General features: G+C 37.2%; 1 long non-coding RNA gene across 1 annotated transcript; it reads left to right on the forward strand.

Annotated features, from left to right (window-relative positions):
• Window positions 1–5,206: 5,206 nt before the first annotated feature.
• On the forward strand, window positions 5,207–7,256 carry LOC110472747 (uncharacterized). Its single transcript, XR_002465755.3, has 3 exons — window positions 5,207–5,257; window positions 6,536–6,598; window positions 7,246–7,256. It is a non-coding gene; the product is annotated as an uncharacterized LOC110472747 (long non-coding RNA).
• The last annotated feature ends 720 nt before the right edge of the window (window positions 7,257–7,976 follow it).

The following is a 7,976-nucleotide window of genomic DNA, read 5'->3' on the forward strand; positions in this document are numbered from 1 at the left end:
ATGATGGTTACAGTCTTGATCCATCAATGGTTTGGGAAACCGTTAGGTTTGTAAATAAAGTACCCTGCCACCTCCACAAACAACAGAAAATTTTGAGTCATTACCACTAACATTCTAGTCTCTCCCAAAACCAAATATAAAGTCTCACAAATTCAAACATGAAATAGGATAGTTTTGGGAAATCAGAATGCTGGAATGTCTCTTCTAACCATCTGCACACTAATGCATATAATCCAGAAGTTTCCTGGAGAGCTTTGTGGTGCCAATGACAGATATCCAAGAAGGAGGAGTGCTTTGTTGTACATAGTACTTACAAACTAGAAAAAAACTGGTTTAGTTTGAAAGCTGTTTGCAGTATTTAACAAAGGTATTTATCAAGAGTCATCTACCCCAGTGAGCAGGAAATAAGATTAAAATGTCAGGACAAAGATGAACAAGTGGCTCCTAAGAAAATTCAAACATTAAAAAAGAAAAAGAAAGAAGGTCAAAGCAAGGACAAATACTCTGAGTGGATCATAGAGACACTGTCTGAGCATGGTTAAGAATATACAGCTAGAGAAAGCAAAACCTGCCTGGAACTTTATACTGGTAATGGATGCCAAAGACACTAGCTTATTCTCTAAATCAGTAAGTGGGAATAAGAATATTAGAGGAAATGTAGGCCCCTTTCTAAATATGGCAGGAAGTCTGGCCATGCAGGGTATGAAAAGGCAGAGGTAACTAATGCCCTCTACACCTTTGCCTTTATAAGCAAGTCTGGCCTTCAGCAATTCCAGAGCTGAACCAAATGGACTTCAGATTACTCTTCCAGCATCAGCCCTTCTGTGATTCAAAGTGTTAATTCAGAATGCTCAGCCTGGCTTAGTTAATTTACCCCAGGTACAAAACTGGTTTTGGAGAGTGCACACCAACCATATGTGACATAGGGTGACCGACTGTGGAGCATAATTTGACCTTAAAGAGTTCTGAAAAGAAATGCCACCTTGCAGGATGGCCAAAAACTTGGCAGTTTCACTGTGTGTGCAACACGTGGTGCTACTGGCCCCAGGGTCCTTTGCAGTGACAGAGACTGCTGAAAAATCTGAAGTGATTTGGGTCATCAGAGACCACCTTAGAGATTGTAAGAAAGACTGTCTGCCTTCAGTTTCCCTGCAGCTTCCAAGACCCATGCGAGGCAAGACCCTGGCAACTAGTTTTTGGCCAGTGTAAACCCAAATTGCTGGTTTGCTGAGGTCACTGGTAGAATTTTGGATTAAGTCTAATAGAGTGATAGGACAAAACAGCACAGAAAACAACATTAATAAATAATTCAGACATTATAATTTCCAGAAGATTCTGGCACAATAGAAACAAAGCTGTAAATTCAGCCTCTCACATGCTGCCAGTAGAAGGGACATGACAGGAAAAGGTACAGAAAAAGAACTATCCATGCAAAAAACAAGTGTGTTGTCTTTGCACAACTGAATGATGAATGTATCTTTGTGCTATGATGCTACATGGTTACTATAATGGAATTTTATCAGCTTTTCTTGACATGTACATCCTAAGCGAGGAACTCCTCAGAAAAGTAATTCTTCCCTTATTTTATCTTTACTAACACTGCATTTCTCAGTTATTACAATAACCCAACAGGCTTACATCTAAGCATAGAATGCAGCAGCAGTTCTTTTTATTAGTGGATAGTAAAAGAGAAGACAGAGACACAACTCTGTTAAATCAGCATTCAGCAACTGTGTTTCTTACCTTCTTATATTTACTCTCAATGCATTTTCAATGTTGACAAGCCCATTTTTCATCCTTATGTTGAATGATTAGTATTTATGAAAATGAACATGTAAGATACACATTTTTTGTACCTGGCCTCATTTGTCAGGAGATGAGCTCATTCAAGGCAATTACGATGATGACAGAGACTGATGGTAAATGATCATACCAAAGAATTTAGTATTGGCATGCATTATACAGTCAGTTGCATTAGCTTGAAGTTTCTTTGCAAATTATAATAAATAAATATCAGTTACATGGAGCTCAAAATTGTCTAAATTTTCTTATTCACAGGAGCAAATCAGAGAGGAGAGAAGGATGTTATTACGTTGCAGAGATTTTTAAATTTTCCTTCTTTTCTTAGAATTACTCCTTTAAATTCTGGTGGTTCTGTTAGGACCAGAATGGAAATTAAAGTCTGATAATAGTTCCAATCAGAAAAGAAACCAACTTTTGACAACTTCGTTTGAAAATTAAAGGAATAAATTCTGGAGATTTTCAAATAAGCTAAGCACTGTCAAAGCATACCAAAAGATTTTATATAAGAAGTTCTAATTTTAAGTGCAGATATAATTTGGTTAGAGTTCTTATTATATCTCTCTTTTTAAAATATTTTTTTTCTATCAAATATCTGCCATTAAACTTCCATCTTTGTGGAAAAAAAATTCCTCAGATTCCAATACTAATTGTTCAACAGTAAGAAGAAGGGAAAAAAATCAGGCCTGATCTCAAAAGGAATTCCATAATCTAGACTGAAATGCCATTATGTTGGGCTTTCTACATGAAAGTACACTAGACATTACCTGAAGCACAGTTTGGTCTCTCTATTGCTCTCTTCTACTTAATCCTATTTTGGTGTTGTCTGGTTTTCTCTAACATCTCAAACTGCCTTTTCCAATCAATAACACTACTCCTCAAAGATGATAAAACTGGTTTTTCCTCTTTTCTTTTCTTTTCTTTTCTTTTCTTTTCTTTTCTTTTCTTTTCTTTTCTTTTCTTTTCTTTTCTTTTCTTTTCTTTTCTTTTCTTTTCTTTTCTTTTCTTTTCTCTTTTCTTTTCTTTTCTTTTCTTTTCTTTTCTTTTCTTTCTCCTTCCCTTCCCTTCCCTTCCCTTCCCTTCCCTTCCCTTCCCTTCCCTTCCCTTCCCTTCCCTTCCCTTCCCTTCCCTTCCCTTCCCTTCCCTTCCCTTCCCTTCCCTTCCCTTCCCTTCCCTTCCCTTCCCTTCCCTTCCCTTCCCTTCCCTTCCCTTCCCTTCCCTTCCCTTCCCTTTTTATTGAGGTCCTGTGGACCAAACAGCACCTGAGGGGGCCAGCCAACAAGAGCAACTGAGGGGTGCTGGCAACACGTTATATAGGGAGAGGGAGGGGAACTGATCACACAATGGGGAGACATTAGGGAGTGGCTCTTGTGGAGATAGACATACAAGGGAACCAGTGAGGGATGGACAGGGGAGGGGCCCTAGGCCCTCATTCAATCACTCGGCACCCTGGATGGAAGTCTCCAGAGGTAGGGGAATGGACACCGAGTGACGGACAAGGCACCTGGGAGGGGACAGGGAAATGACTTGGCATTTTCTAGGGAGACTGACACATGAGGGAAGGCGGGAAAACTCAGGGAGAAATGAATACAATATGGGGGTACGCTGGAACAAACCATGACAGAATAAAAATGTAATAAAACATATAAAAACACAACTCCACAGTTGTGGGTGGGGTGAGAAAGACCAAGATGAACCTGGAATTGAAATTAGCAAGGGGCACAGAGTAAGAAGGTCTTCTACAGATACATTAATCAGAAAAGTCAAAGAAGTTGTACAGTGCTGGAAAACCGCAACAATAGATGCGGAGATGTCTGAGGAACTCAACTTTTATGACACAGTCTTCAACAGCAACTTCTCACAGCTTTCAAGTGAATGGACAGCAGGATGGGACTGGCAGAAACAATGTCTCTTCCACTGTAAGTAGGGATCAGATTCCTTACCACCTGAGGAGCCTTATACACCTGTGTATAAGACTATAGGACCTGGTGAAATGCACTGGGAATGAATGAATCTTGATCTGAGAACTAGAGTTCTGAGGGAATTGGCTGATACACTTGCTAAGGCATTCTCCATGACATTTGAAAAATTCTGATTGTCAGGTTCCAACCAGGCAGCTGGAAAAAGGGAATGTTGTGCTCATCTATAGAAAGGAAAAGTCTGAGAAGTACCACCCTCTCAGTTGCATCTCTGTGCCTAGGAAGATCATGGAATGACCCTCCAAGAAACTATGCTAAGGCACATAGAGGACAGGGAGCTGATCTGCAGAAACAACCACAGATAGAAAAAGACAGAAGCCAACTATTGGCCTTCTATGATGGAGTGGACAAGGGAAGGCTACAAGTTTCATTTTTGTGGATTTCTGCAAGGCCTTTGACACAGTCCCCCACAACATCTTTCTTCCTGAATTGGAGATAGCTGGATTCAATGGGTAGATTCTTGGATCATTAAGATAGTATCCAGATGGTCACATCCAGAGGGCAATGGTCAAAGGCTTAGAATGCCAATGGACATCAGTGACAAGAAGAATCCATCACGGATTTATACTGGGACCTGTGTTATTAAATATCTTCATAACGATATAGATAAATGGATATATGCTCAGCAAAATTTTAGAGGACACTGAGCTGAGTGGTGTTGTTTACAGACCTGAAGGACAGGATGCCATCCAGAGGGACCTGGATAAACTTGAGAACTGGGTCCATGAGAACTTCATGAGGTTCAACCAGACCAGACAAGGTCCTGCATCTAGGTCAGAGCAACCTCTGCTACCAGCTCAGGCTGGGGGATGAACAGATAGAGAGCAGCTCTGTGAGAAGGACCTGGGGGTGCTGTGGGTGAGAGGCTGGACATGACCCAGCCATGGGCACTCCCAGCCCAGAAAGCCAAAGGTGTCCTGGGCTGCATCCAGAGCAGCGTGGGCAGCAGGGGAGGGAGGGGATTCTGCCCCTCTGCTCTGCTCTGCTGAGAGCCCACCTACAAGCCTGCATCCAGCCCTGAGGTCCTAGCACAGGGAGGACATGGAACTGCTGGAGCCAGCACCACCAAGGTTATTAGAGGGTTGGAGCATCTCTTCCATGAACAAAGTCTGAGAGAGTTGGGGTTGTTCAGCCAGGAGAAAGGAAGGCTCTGAGAAGACCTTTTTTTGTCCTTCAATAATTAAATAGGAATAAGAAAAATGGGGACAGACTCTTTAGTAGGATCTATAGCAACAGGGCATAGGTTAATTATTTTAAGCAATAAAGGATTAGACTAGATATAAGACATTTTTTTTTATGAGGGTGAGGCCTGAAACAGATTGCCCTGGAAACATTCAGGTAGGGTTGAATGGGGCTCTGAGGCACCTGATCTAGTTGATGTTCTCTGTTTATTGCAGGGGGACTGAACAAGATGACGTTAAAGCTCATTTCCAACCCAAGCTCTTCTATAACTTTCATGATGATGACAGAAAATACAGGTAAGAAATATTGCATCAAATCTTAAAGGACAGTAAATATAAAGAAGTAAACAAAGGATTTGTTAATTAATTGAAGATATATTCTGAAGTATGACTTCAGAATATACCTGTGTTTTGTCTAAATGCTACTATTCAGCATGATAACTAATGTGTTCAGATGTTACCTTTGAATGCTTTAAGCAGCTCTTCTGTCTGTATGTTGTTTCAGATTTCTTTGTGATTTAGAATACCACATAGTACTAATTCTTATGACCTGCTCAAGAGACACCTTTGGCTGTCATTTTATCATGGTATTGCTAAATTGGATTTTGTGCCCTAATTAAAATTCAAGAAAAAATGTTTCATTTTCTTGTGTGGAATATATAATTTTATTCCATTAACTAAATTTTAAATTCAAAAATCGCTTTCAACTATCAATATTTGAACATTTCAGAACTGCTGTACAGAAACTGGTTCAGTTTCATGAAGCTGTGTTTTTCTGATCAAAAATTGTGTCAAAATATTTCTTTATCAGTACAACTAAATGCACCTCAGGCCTAGCCTCATTCTTTTCTGATTTAGGAATTTTTTGATCTTACAAATGATCAAATCTTTATGGCACATAAAAGGAACAAGAGTGCAGTACATTTTTTGTTGTGGAGATTATGCTGTCTAATGATTTGAATGAATGCTGAAGAGGAGAGACTAGGGATGGGCTTCCTTCATAGCAGAAATAAACCAACATAAAGGGAAAAAAACATTGTAATTTATAATAGTATTCTGATTACAGCAGGGAATAAGTGTTTTGTTCTAAATTTTAATGAAATTATTTTACATATCCCTTTAATTTCTTTGGGTAATACTAATCTTCCTAAACATTATGAGTAGTATCTACTATGAATGCATATTAGTCATCTCTTCAAAAGCTGTAGTTATCAAGATTATCAGAACCAAGATTTTACCTCAATGTTTTCATACCTTGATAACATTTTTGTTTTTCAATAATCAATTCTGCGATGGAATCACTTTTCATTTTTATCAAAAAGCAGCTTTACACATTGCAGAAAAAAAAACTGGTTTTTAAAGTTATTTTTCATCCATGTCAAAATGTATCTTTAACTCATATTTAAATTCCTTTATATAGATTAATGACCATCTATTCGACTGAGTTTATATTCAATTTATTCAAGTGCATGAGAAACATTAAAGGTTTTAATTTCATTTCAATTTCAATTCTCTATTTGAAATATCCTATTGCTTCTATTATCTTCTAATCTTAAATCATCTTCTGATTGGTAGACTGTATGAAGTGTTCTTGAATTGCATCTATAACCTGGATCACTGTAACAATGTGGGATACTAGTGAGTACCTTTTTCCTATATTCTGTTTGCAGTGTAGTAATGAGAAAATAAAATTGTGGAGAATTAGGACTAAAAAAACTTGATAGGAAGAAAGTAAAACAGTATTAGCCCTACTTACATTAGAGAAGAAAGATATTAGAATTAAAGTAACTAATATGTTAAAAGATCATTTAAGCCTATATTGCACAATTACAAAATTAATAGATAAAAAATGCTACATTATTAATACAAATATATGAAATTTTAGATGAAATCATATATGGGTTGCTGAGAAGTTTTTTTTTTATGTGACAAAAAAGAACCTATGACCTGAAGAAAAAATTAGAAAATTGTCCTTTTCTAATAAGGAAATTTGGAGGTGTACAGTAACAAATTGGATTCTGGAAACATGATTATTGGTTGGTTGGTTTTCTTAAATGAAATATAACATGAATTGAATACATTTATTTGTATATTATCCATTTCATATATTGAAGAGGATTTCAGAATTCTAATTTTATTAAATGTTGATTGATAACATATGATCAAAGAATCTTCCAGCCACCAAACCATTCAGTTTACTATCCAAAGTTTATAGTGCCAGATCAATAAACCTGATGATCCTGTCTATACAGAAAATATTGTCTCATGTGTTTTATCACTTACAGCATTTCCCACTTTCATGAAGCGTGAGGACTGTAAGCACAACCTAACCAACAGATGATCAACATTTCCAGCTTTCCCCCATTCTGACTGCTTGAGGGCAGATAATGTTTTCCAACTTAACACTCTTTCAGAATGTAAATGATTAGCTGGATGTTGTTGCTTTCTAATTTTTATACTGTGTCTCCACGTTGTTCAGATTTTTTTTCAAGATGTTCAATCCATCTCTTAGAAGTTCAATAATTTATATTTGTTCAAAAGTTATAAAGCTGCAAAGACATTTTCCTTATCTATTTAAAGATGTCGCAAAATTAATATAAATGCATCTCTAATGCTTCCAATTTTTATTATTTATGTTAATGTAGAATAAGAAATAGCCTTTTAGTGTTTTCTACTCTATGGTAAAATAAGCATGTCCATGTGTTATGTTCTACAATATTCTATTTAATTCAATATTTAGTTTCAACATACACCATGTACAGTAAGATGCAGCTATCTGTGCCCTCATGATTGACACACAGTGACACAACTATTATTTATACAACTAGATACTATTTTGGGATTGATAATCTGTGATGTGATACAAAGTATTTAAAAAGTGGAAAAGTTAGATTCTAATTTCCTCCGGAAATGAGCAGTCTACCAGTCTATCAGAACTTCAGAAATCAGATCACAAAAAAGTTTTGATAAAACATTTTTCTTTGAATATATATGTTACTATGGATACCTGGTTACT

The sequence above is a fragment of the Lonchura striata genome, chromosome Z, assembly GCF_046129695.1.
Source record: "Lonchura striata isolate bLonStr1 chromosome Z, bLonStr1.mat, whole genome shotgun sequence".
Lineage (NCBI taxonomy): Eukaryota > Metazoa > Chordata > Aves > Passeriformes > Estrildidae > Lonchura > Lonchura striata.